Raw genomic sequence first — 13,112 nt, 5'->3', positions numbered from 1 at the left:
GCAATATTTCCCTCTAAGATATGGTAGACCAGAGGTCTTCAAACTTGGCAGCTTTAAGACTTGTGGACTTCAACTCCCAGAATTCTTCAGCCAGCATAGCAACCGAATAGAATTCTGGGAGTTGAAGTCCACAAGTCTTAAAGCTGCCAAGTTTGAAGGCCTCTGTGGTAGACATTCAAGTCTGGCCAAATGTTTCCAGAATTTCCATAAATTGTGCTTTTTTTCTTTTCTTTGCAAAATGTGTGCTTTCCTTTTAGTACTCACATCTTTGCAGGCTTAAGAAGAAACTAAGAAGCAGTATGGAATCTTTCTTTGGTTTATTCCCACCTACCATGTGAAAGAAAGGTTCCCAACATGCTTTCCATTTATGTCCTTTTAGGGACTTAATGGCTCTTTGTGCAAAGCCCTAATAATGTTTTGTCAAGAAGCAAAACAGAGAAGTTTTCTTTCAGTTTAAGCTCAGGTAGGAGTGTGTGTTTCAACTGTATTTATCCTCTATGAAGAGGGTTTTTTTTTTTTTTTTTTTTGGTATTTCTTTTCCTCGGGTATAAACAACTGTGTGTGATTAATAGGTTCTTCAAGAAAAAACTTGCTTGGAGTGGGCAGCTACAAATGGGAGCATTTCTCACAGGTGTCCTTTATACTTCTGGAGTGGGAGGAAGGCTGCCAGCCATAGGCTGGTGAAGGCACTCAAGCAGAGCAGAGAGCTTTTGTGCTTCTGCAGATGGGGCTGTTGAGTAATTTCAATTTATCTGCTTTAAGGGGTGTTGTTTAAGCAGGTTAATGCAGTTCATCTTCTGGCTCAGGCTTAACTTCATGCTAATGACTTTCAGCCAAGGCAATGTGTTTCCTCAAAGCATTTGTGACCAGATTACATGAATTGCAGCTTTGTTTTTCTCTCATTTTTGTCGTTTTAGTATAACATGGTAGTTTAGCTTATTGAACCCTCAGGAGAAATTTACAGTTCTGTCTAGTACAGGCCTGTAAATACAAGTGCCAGGCCTGTTCCTGCAGAAGCATCCAAAAATGCTCATTTTGATTGTGCCAGGATGTTCCTTGTGGCTACAGTACCATTGGACAGCAGCCAGTGAGTTGGTCTCTTAAGCATGACTAGACTTTATTGGATTTATTAAAATGTTTTAGTGGAAGCTTAGAAGGGGAAAGGTCTCAAACTCTGATATTCTAGAGGCGTTTGAGCCCTATGGAGCCAGAGTTACCATCATAAGCAAATAAATATTATTATCTTGTAATAAAGGAATAAACACTATTCACTATTGGAAGATATAAAGTGTAAAAAAGAGACTAAAGAGTTGATAACAAATTTGTTGACCGCAGCAAGGTTAATGATTTCTAGGAACTGAAAGACACGAGGTGATTATTGGTTGGAAGAATGGTATAAGGAAGTATGGGATATTGCCATAAATGATAAACTGACTTGTAATATTAAAGTAAGGAGGGGCATACTGAAAGTAAATGAATTCAATGGAATCTGGAAACAGTTCCTAATATATGTGTTTTCTGGAGGAAGGGGGATGCCACCACCAGAAGAAGCTTTAAGATTTTGGAAGCAGGAATGATCCCGAGAGGCAGGGGAGCACTCGTTGATTGTTTGAATTGTATATATTGTTATATATTATATATTATGATTTATGTATGTTAATAAAATTTAAAAAATTAAAAAAAAGGAAAAAACAGCTGTTTCCCAAGCAGAAGGATACCAAGATCAATCACTCTTATCTTCCTGTGTTATTGAAAAATTAGGGGGATTCAGAGGATTCAACAATTTTAGAATAACACTAATATTTGTTGAAAACTCTTCACCATAATCGTCTAATTTAGTAGTGAAGGAAGTGGCAAACTTTCTCAGGGAATTCCTTTTGATGAGATTTGAGAAATGTGAGTGTGAGCCAAAAAGTCAAACATCAAAGATTTTCTAATAAGTAATTGTGCCATAGCCAAGTTAAATGTTCTTGCCTCAGCAATTTCATCTGCATCAATGGAATAATAATACTTTATTCCATTAATCTCCCCAAAAATCAATGTTTTCCCAACTTTAACATGTGTGGAACTCAATTCCCAGGATTCTGGAAGTTGAAGTCTACGTATCTTAAATTTGCCATGGATGAGAAACATTGGTTTTAAAGGTTGGGATGGGAATCAAATTGTGAAAATATTGTTAATAGCTTTTATTAATATAATTCCAACCCCATTTGGTAGAAAAGTTTAAAAGTAGCCTATGCTACTGAGTTCATTTTTCCTTGACTGCGGTGCCAACAATCATCATGCTATGATGTTATGACTGCAATTTTGGGAAGGAGAGTAACTCCTCTTAAAAATGTAAAAAGCTGATTCCTGAGGACTCCCAGTCCTCCACAGCGTCCCCAATCTATCAAGAAAGTTAGATTAGATCTTGGCCTTTACAATCATAATATAAAACACCTATCTTTTTTCCTACATTGTACACCTTGGGATTTCTGGAACTCTCCAATATCTCATGAGAAACTGTACAAAAATAGTTTGGCTCCTAAACTCTACTAATTTACTCAGTCTGAGCAATACTCCTGTTGACTATATGGTCACACTCATGTTGTTTTCTTGGCAGTAATATTGAAGTGCATTTTTTTTTCAAATTCTAGGTTAATTTACATCTAGGTAATTCCCTAGTGGTCTCCCAACCAATTCTAATCAGTTCCAGTACCATTTAGCTTTCTCAGAATCAGTCATGGTCTTTTACATTCTGACACTTGCTGTAGACCAGTATTTCTCAACCTTGACAATTTGACAACATGCTGGCTAGGGAATTCTGGGAGCTGAAGTTTACACATCTTAAAATTGCCAAGGCTTAAAAACACTCACTTAATACTTTAAAAATTAGTATTAGATTGATGATTAACAAGAAAATTAATATAATAAAACATTCACAAGGATTTTTAACTAATCTGAAGCAGTCTATCCTTAACTTTATGGAAAAATGCACAACATCTGGTGCTTTAAAACTTTATGTTGTAAAGAATCTGAATTCTAACTATGGCAAAGAGATGGTGCACAGAATTATGGCCTATAAGCAGTTTCCAAATTGAGTTAAATATAAATCTTATTGTTTAGACCAAAGCTACTTTTGATACTGTTGCATACTCAAACCAAATAAAGTTAATTTTCTTAAAGTGATGTAGAGTTGATAGTAAGATCCTCTAATAAGTTTAGATAGTAAGTTTAGGAAGGTTTTGTGTGATGAAGAGCCTTGATGGCGCAGCAGACTAAAGTGTTGTTAAATAGCACCAGCTGCCTGCAATTACTGCAAGTTCAAATCTCACCAGGCTCAAGGTTGACTCAGCTTTCCATCCTTTTGAGGTAGGTAAAATGAGGACCCGGATTGTGGGGGCAATAAGCTGACTTTGTATAAAAAAGAACACCCCTTGGGGGGGGGACCGAAAGCCCTACTAAGCAGGTATATACAAAAGTATGAAGGCTATTGCTTAACGCATTGTAAGACGTCCTGAGTCTCCGGAGAAGGGCGGCATATAAATCAAACCAATATATAAAACAATAAATAAATGAAAACCTGATGGTTAATGACATTTCTACTATATGTGGAATGTTAGCAGTGGGCTTTATCAAAATAAATCACTTATATTATTTCTACAACTAGAAAAATTAATAAAATATTTCAATACTTTGACTGACAGGGCAGTGATAGATTGCATTTTCTGCTGCGCTACTATATATTTGTCTCCTATTCATGACTATTTTGTAAAAAATAATTCTATTTACATTTGACAAATAGCCCATCACCACCACCACTTAGAAAGAAAAGTGAATTCAGGTTGATAATTTTCATGTAATGTCAATGTAGATTTATTTTTAAAAAGATATCTTCATTTAGAATTGGCTGGTAGGTGGCTGGAATGTATGCAGTGAAAACCAACTAACTAAATATGAATATGACTAAATGCATGTATGAGTCATCTTCATTGCTATAATATTTTCTGTCATCGTTTAGTTCTCATGATATTGTCCAAAAATTATATTATTTGGTGACTTATTCCAATTGAGACAAGTGGAATCTTAATGGGAGAACTTGCTAGTGATTCTCTAGTACAGAGAATACCTTTCTGTCTGTCTATCTCATCTATCCATCTATCCATCATCTATCTATCTATCTATCTATCTATCTATCTATCTATCTATCTATCTATCTATCTATCTATCATCCATCTACCCATCTCTCTCATGTTAGTATTCAGTTAAGCATGTGAAAAAGTGGAATGGCATTTTGGAACATCTAACTGACAGGAAAGGAATTTTACTATTACTCAGCGGAAACATGAACATCCTAATGCAATGTGACAGTTGTGAGGTTTTTTTTCAGTGTGGCCTCCATGAAAGGTCATATTCAAAGCATATTCAACTAATTTTAACATTTGATTATTTCTTTATCTAATTTAAGTTATAGGCCACTCAGTTTCCACATTAGGAGTTATATAAATATATATATATAAAACTTGAAGCTCCAAAGAGAAAAGTATTTAAAACAAGGTCAAACAAAACAAAAAGGACACAAGGTTCTCCATAACCACAGGCCTGGGAGAACAACTAAGTATTCAATAGTTTCCTCAGTGACATAAGGGCAGGAGCCACATGAATCTCTCAATGTTGCTGAATGATTCATGATGATGAATATTTCCTACTCTGACAGGATACCAATTCTGAGAATTCAAATCCTTTATGGTCTTGTTTGTGCATCTTAAGGCCTGATAAGATCTGTTCATACAAAGTTTAAACATCTGTCACTGTGGGTGTGAGCTACCTATGGTGAACTAAATGGTCCATGCTGTTCTACAAAGATAGAGAAGTGACATTGTTATCTGTAACTGACTAAAAGCATGAGTCACTCTAGTTAATAATATGTGCTCCCCACTAACTCACCTTGGGAGATAAATTTACTCATTCTAATTTGCTTCTTTTCATCACTTTCTGGTAGTATTTTTGCTGCTGTTTTTATGTTTTTTTTTAAAATGATGACATTTTTTGAGTAAAATGCTTTGGAATCCTTCCTTGTATTTCTTTTGGATGACTGTGTGAACCACATAAGCCTTTTAAATTATTATTTATTCAAAATGTGTCTACTTTACATTTTTCATAGAATCCTAGGACTATAGAAATAATTTAATAAAATAAAATATTCTATCCACAGAATAGCAATAAATAAAAAGATTAATTTGTAGAAGTCAACAGAAACAAAATATATTTTAATTTTTCTAAAGAAGGAACAGATTTTTTTTGGATTTCCAACTGAAAAGAATTCTGTAATTATGAAGATACTAAATACTCTACTAAAGAAAAGATTTCATTCTTCATATATACTTTCATACATACTTCATATGTATGGGATAGGATAGGATAATACAAGCCTGGGAATAAAGAAGGAAAGAGGCAAAAAAACCCTCTTTCTGAAGGGGAAAAAAACTAAGTCAGTGCGAGTAGGCTATTAGAAAATGTTTCTACTGATTTCCAGTGACAACCTACCTCCTTTCTCTTTTCTGATGGTCTTCTGTTTGCCTATTTAGCTTATTTATATTATCTTCATTATACTGCACTCTGACACTCTGCTGTTGCCACCAATTGTCTTACCTTGCTTCCAGAAAATCAGTCATATGTGGAAAGGAGTTGGCTATCCCTCATTTCCCTTTTCTATTGCTAAGGAGGTAATGGAAACCTGAACAGGTTCTTTTGGGATGCATTAAGTCATGTAAGATGAAGCTTAACCTAGACAGGATAGAGATTATTTTGGGTATCAGGATGGTTGATTCTGAATGTGGGCTATATTTTTCCAAAGCCAATAATGCTTAGAAGCTATTTTGAAGACAGCAGAGATGATAAACATGGAGATGGTGGTGTTGCATATTGCCAGGAAAGCTTTGTCGATGTTCAGTGCATTCATTGATTGACAAGTGAAGTTTTAAATCTCACTAGGATGCTTTGTGATTACATATAGGCTTGATGTGGCATTTATTGTCTGGTCTATCTATAATAGGTGTGATATTGGTACCACAAAATGCAGGTCTTTTTTCCTTGATAGTTCACAGTTTTTGAATAACTGCAAGAAAGGCAAGAAACTGCTTTATCTTGTTGGACTTCAGAAAATGGTTAGAACTTTTTTCCCATTGTCTGTATATAATTAATGTTACTAATTTTACATAGTTTTAATTTTTTATTTAGTAGCTATTTGATCTATTATGGAATGAATATATATATATATATATATATGTATATATATATATATATATATATATATATATATATATATATATATATATATATATTCTGTATATAAAATAATAGGTTTATATTTTACAATTTGATGATGTATTTTCTATTTATTAGTAGTAATCCAACTTGTGAGAATTTTACTTTGAAAAGTGGATAATGTATTTAGTTAAATGTAGGGTAGAAGGGTGAGATTGCTGTATGGTTTTTGTATTGGCATTCATTTTAGGAACATGTGTAGATCCAAGTGCTTTTCATGGAGACTAGCACATGGTAAATCATAATTTAGAACCCTTATTCTGTCTACAAGTTTAGCAATGTTCTTGATTTGACACATTTATATGAAGGTTAAAGATTTTACACAATCAGTTTCAAATTCAAATCAGTTAGAATATTTTTATATAATAAGATTCAAAGTTGACACTAAACAGCCACTTGATTGCTTCAACATGCCATTCTTGAAAAACCTATTTAGTGCAACAGCTTCTCTGGTTTTCAGAATCCAAGTCATTAAGGATTTAAGAAAGTCCTTCAAAGTTGTACATGTGCTATACATATTGATATATGAAGACTGATTGTCAGTGATTATTAAAAACTAGTTGACATTATACAGTAGTACATTTAAGTGTTTTTATTATAGAAACAGTGTCTGGGAAAGAGTTCCTATTGTTTTATTCAAGGAGAAAATTTGTAGCTCAGGGTTGAAAGGAGGGGTCCTTGGTGCTCTTTGAATTTGGGTGTTTTCTTATAACAGAATAACAGAGTTGGAAGGGACTTGGACGTCTTCTAGTCCAACCACCTGGTGAGGCAGGAAACCCTATATCAGTTCAGACAAATTGTTGCCAATCTCTTCTTAAAAATTTCCAATGTTGGAGCATCCACAATTTCTGGAGGCAAGTCATTCCACTGATTAATTGTTCTGTCAAGACATTTCTCCTTAGTTCTAGGATGCTTCTCTCCTTGATTAGTTTCCATTGTAGATGTTTCATTAGCCAAACTGGGTATCTTCATCAATACTAGCAACTAATGCTGTTATGTAGTTTGAGTAATGAAATGCCTGCAACAAAACAACAAAGCTCAGAGAGCACCAAGGACCCCTCATGTCTTATTCAAGCCCTGATACTATAGACGACAACTAAACTTATTCAGAAAATATGATCAGAGTAGGGATGAAAACACGAAATGTATATTGTCTATTCAAATCAGTCTATTTTGGCAACCATCCCATCTGAAATGTTTGAATACTAGAGTTAATTCATACAGTGTTCTTATTTCCCTGCCACACATACATATTTTGATAGAAATAATTTGTGTATTTAGTTTAGTTTTTCATTTCCATTTGTTTGGATAAATGATTAGTGTTTACTTTATAGTTTCCAATAGAGTGATTTGGCTATTATCATCCTTGTCTTACTCCAGTGTTAGAGTCACTCTTCTTGGGAGGTGGTGATGATTTTTGTTTTTATCTCTGCCGTTCCATCTAAAGGCACTTAAGCTGGCATAAACAATGGAACAACAACCATCCAAAATAAAAATAATTAAAATGGCTATAATTAATCTAATAAAGCCTAGCTAATTAGGAATTCATAATGGCAAAAAATATGGGAGAAAGGAGCAAATACTGAAGAAACAGCTGACCAGGGTCTCCTGGAGTGGGTGTCTTTAATAAAGTTAATGAAACAACCTAACTAACAAACAAACAAAACCATGTAGCATAGTCAGTGTTATCATAAATGCCTATTGCCATGAGGCATTCATCCACCTATAACCTTTTTGTAGAGCACTGAACACTGGTGCGGATTAATCAGAATGATGTGAGAATGCCCAATGTTATTCAATTTATTATAATAGGGATTTTCTGCCTCCAGTGTCAGAATAAAATGACAGGTCTTCAATTATATTTTACAATTATATCTCTGTAGCAGCAATTTGTCATGAGATATTCCTACCAGCATTGCCCTAATTATTGCTAAGTTTGTTAAATCTATTGAAAAGGGTTATGTAATGCCTCAAATATCATATGCTGCATAGGTATTCTGCATATTTATGAATAGAATAGAATAGAATAGAATAACAGAGTTGGAAGAGACCTCGGAAGTCTTCTAGTCCAACCTGCTGCTTAGGCAAGAAACCCTATACCAGAGGTCGACAACCTTAAACATTCAAAGAGCCACAAAGATCCTAACTGGAAGCCCCCGTTCAATTCTGGAGCCGACCGGAAGTCTGGCTCCCGCATCATAGTTTCCTCCTAGCATGGCGTCCTTTTTCCTCTGCTGACTAGAAGTCCGTTCCTCCACCATAGAGTCTCCTCCTAGTGTGGCATCCTTTTTCCTCTACCTGTCCTAACCGAAAACCCTATCAATTATGGAACTGACCAGCAATAGGGAGCCACAGCAGAGGGATGAAAGAGCCACATGTGGCTCCAGAGCTGCGGGTTGCTGACCCCTGCCCTATACCATTTCAGACAAATGGTTATCCAATCTCTTCTTAAAAACTTCCAGTGTTGGAGCATTTGCAACTTTTGGAGGCAAGTTGTTCCACTGATTAATTGTTCTAACTGTCAGGAAATTTCTCCTTAGTTCTAAGTTGTTTCTCTCCTTGATTAGCTTCCACCCATTGCTTCTTGTCCTTCACTCAGGTGCTTTGGAGAATAGCTTGACTCCCTCTTTTTTGTGGCAGCCCCGAGATATTGGAACACTGCTACCATATCACCCCTAGTCTTTCTTTTCATCAAACTATACATACCCAATTCCAGCAACTGTTATTTATATGTTTTAGCCTCCAGTCCCCTAATCATATTTGTTGTTCTTCTCTGCACTATTTCTAGAATCTCAACATCTTTTTTACATTGTGGCGACCAAAACTGAATGCAATATTCCAAGTGTGGCCTTACCAAGGCATTATAAAGTGTTTTTAACATGTATATGCTGCCATCTCCCTGATAAGGTGATTTTGTATACAGATATATGTATATATGCACAGATAGCACTTTCATTGGGAAGTAACTATGCACACACACATACAGGGCTTCTGAAAAAAACCTTAAAGCAGCTGCACAGATCATTCTGGAGCACATGGATGCCTCATTGTTTCCAGTAATGGCATTTTGATCTTATCCATAAATACTCAGGCTGGATTAACACAGTTTAAATTCTCTGTGTAGCTTTTTTATGTGGTGGCCCATCAAATTGTGGAAAAGCTGCATGTAACATGGGGTTGAAATAGTGAGTGGAAACATTTTGACTGCTTTTCATCCCTCCTAAACCACAATCAAGGAAACTCAGTAGGGTCTCTCTAATAATAGGTTGATTTTTATAATTACTGTTGCAGGCTCTGCTTGGGTGGTCACTAAAAGTTGTGCTAGCATTTAAGTCAGCACTGCTAACTGAACAATATAGTCTGCATATGTTTATTTGTACCTGTTACTGTCACCCTTTCCCCAAAGGGTCTTTTCATTGTTTTGCACAACTCAAATACCCGATTCTTCAGACTACAACTGTTATTGTTATTTAAATGTTCATTTTGATAAAAGTTCTCTTTACTGGATCTGTCTCATCAGTAGAATTATTCCTGGCAGATAGATCCAAATCTATCATTGTAGATCTGTCTTCAATGCCAGTTATAAGAGTAGACTTCCCTTATTAAATTATATTTAGCTTTGGTTTCTTACACTTTTTTTTGGGTCTCTGTTTACAAAAGCTCTTTTTTCAATGAACTCTCAAGCAAGAACTTTCAAATGATAACCACATGAGTTGATAGAAAACCAACATCCTGGGTTCTATTTAAATACAATGTAGAATATATATGTAGAATGTAGAAGCCACTTTGAATTTTGGTAGGCTACTCTAATGAAGAAGTGAGAAAATTAAGTGCTTTGAATGATGGGAGATGTGCCTAAACATGATAATCGGTAAATGAGAGAGAATATGTCTCCATTCTGCTTTTGCTCTTCATTAAAATCAGTTAAAAATGTCTGTTGAAAGCTTTTAAAACATAGAAATGGGAAATTACTTAAGCTGCTGAAAAGGCTAGATGAGGAATCAGATGTTCTACAGTATGCATATATTAAAAACATTTGCTGTATTGTTAACTACATTTGTAAAATATTCAACATTGACATGTTTGAGGTCAACATTTTATATTAACACCCCTACTCATAATTAACACATTGAAAAAACATGAAATCTAATATTAAAAATAAACTGAAGTGGGAATGAAACTAAAATATTGGGTTTTTTTTTCTTTGAAAAGATTGTAGTATTCTCGGCAGGTACAATAATATGTGAAGTAATATTTTAAATAAGTAAGTTAAGGTAAAGTAAGCCTTTAAGTAAATTAATTCTTTATTTAAGAGAATTTCTAAAAAGTATCTGAAGCATTGCATAGAAGTTGCCATCTATGTAGAATTTTATAATGATTCCATCATATGGAACAATAAGGTCATGCATAGGGCACCTTGTTGCTTGTTATGCAGTACTATGCCACCGGATGGGGTGACAGTCCAATGGTTCCTCTGCTACACTGGCCTTTAATATGTGACCTCTCTGTGCTAAACAAGAAGACTTACTCATATTTTAAGTATTCAAACAAAATATCATCATGAGTAGTGGGACTGGCTCAAGATACCAGAAGATTAATTAATCTTAATTAAATTAATTAATTAAATTAATATTAATTTAGTGACTAAATTAATAGACCAGTGAAATGCTGTGGACATAGTATACTTAGATTTCAATAAGGCATTTGACAAAGTAGATCACAACCTAATTCTTGGTAAGATAGAGAAATATGGAATAGACAACATCACCATCAGATGGATTTGTAGCTGGCTGACAAACCATACTCAATGAGTAGTCCTTAATGGTACTACATTCACATTGAGAGAAGTAAGCAGTGGGGTACCACAAGGCTCCGTCTTGGACCCAGTACTGTTCAATATCTTCATAAATGACTTAGATGAGGCAATAGTAGGGAAACTCATCAAAATTACAGTTGACCCTAAACTTGCAGGAATAGCCAACGTCCCTGAAGACAAGTTCAGGATCCAAAAAAATCTTGACAAACTTGAACAATGGACTCTATCCAACAAAATGAAATTGAATGTGGAGAAAAGCAAAGTTTTATATTTAGGCATTTAGGCAGAAAAAATGAAAGATATAAGTACAAATTAAGTGAGACCTGGCTCAAAAATAGTAACTTTGAGAGGGACCTTGGAGTCCTAGTGGATGATCACTTGACTATGACACAACAATGTGCAGTAGCAGCCAAAAAAGCTAATATAGTCCTGGTTGTATAAACAGAGGCATAGAATCCAGACAGAGGTGGGTTCTAAATTTTTTTACTACCGGTTCTGTGGGCGTGGCTTATTTTGTGGGTGTGGCTTGGATGTCATGTGACTAGGTGGGCATGGCTAGCTGGTCAGAGTCATTTCTGGAAGGTCCTCGCACTTACGACCCGACTCATTTGTTTGCTTTTAACACTGATCAGCTGTAGGGTGGCCCTTTGAAGCCCCGCGGCAAGAGTTTAAACAGTATTTTTCCCTCTAGTCATCAGCTGGGACTCAGGAGGCAGCAATAGATTGGGGGTGGGACCAAATAAAAGGTAAGAATAACATGGGTGGGTGGGGAGGTGGTGGGAGGGAGGGGGGGAGAACCGGTTCGGCGATGTCATATTGTCACTGCTACCGGCTTGGCCGAACCGGACCAAACCGGGAGGAACCCACCACTGAATCCAGATCATGTGAAGTATTGGTACCGCTTTATAAAACCCTAGTAAGACCACACTTGCATACTGCAACCAATTTTGGTCCATCCATACTGCAACCATACTACAAAAGAGATGTTGAGACTTTGGAAAAAGTTCAGAGAAGAGCAACTAAGTTAGTTAAAGGACTGGAGATTAAAACATCTGAAGAATGGCTGCAGGATTTGGGTTTGGCTAGTCTAAAGAAAAGAAGAATTAAGGACAACATGATAGCAGTATTTGAGGGGCTTCAATAAAGAAGATGGGGTCAAATTATTCTCCAAAGCAACAGAGGGCAAGACAAGAAACAATGGTTGGAACCATTGTTTCCAACCTAACCAAAGAGAGAAGCAACCTGGAAACTTCCTACAAGTGAAGACAATTAACCAGTGGAACACTTGCCTTCAGAAATCACTGAAGGCTCCATCACTGGAGGTTTTTAAAAAGAGACTAGACAGTCACTTATCTGAAATAATATAGAATGTCCTGCTTGAGCAGGGGACTGGACTAGAAGACTTCCAAGGTCCCTTCCAGATTCTATTCTATTCTATTCTATTCTGTTCTGTTCTGTTCTGTTCTGTTCTGTTCTGTTCTGTTCTGTTCTATTCTATTCTATTCTATTCTATTTTATTCTATTCTATTCTATTCTATTCTATTCTATTCTATTCCTATTCCATTCATATTTAGTTTTCACATAGTAAACATGTTATAGCAACCCAATTTGTCAGATCAATATGTGAGTTCAAAATTCCTTAGAATTATGCTTTAATCACTGTAACTATGAATTTGAAGGAAACTAAATAAATTTATATGATATGATTAGCTTTACAAAAATTTTATTAGAAAACCAACTTATCGTTTATGATGTGATTGATGATGATGATGTGCTATCAAGTCATTGTTGTCTGGTAGCAACTTCATATATAGATTTTCTCCATTATTATCTGTCCCTAACCTGATTCTTCAGATCCTGCAATCCTCACCATAACTGAGTCCATCTACCCTGCTGTTGATCATCCTCTTCTCTTTCCTTCCAGCTTTCCCAGCATTAGAGCCTTCCCTGGAAAACTAGATTTTCATTAATGTATCCAAAGAAGGATAAT

This window comes from Pantherophis guttatus, chromosome 2, assembly GCF_059756535.1.
Source record: "Pantherophis guttatus breed Tessera chromosome 2, ASM5975653v1, whole genome shotgun sequence".
NCBI lineage: Eukaryota > Metazoa > Chordata > Lepidosauria > Squamata > Colubridae > Pantherophis > Pantherophis guttatus.
The sequence above is the reverse complement of the archived record's forward strand: the minus strand, read 5'-3'. Positions refer to the sequence as shown.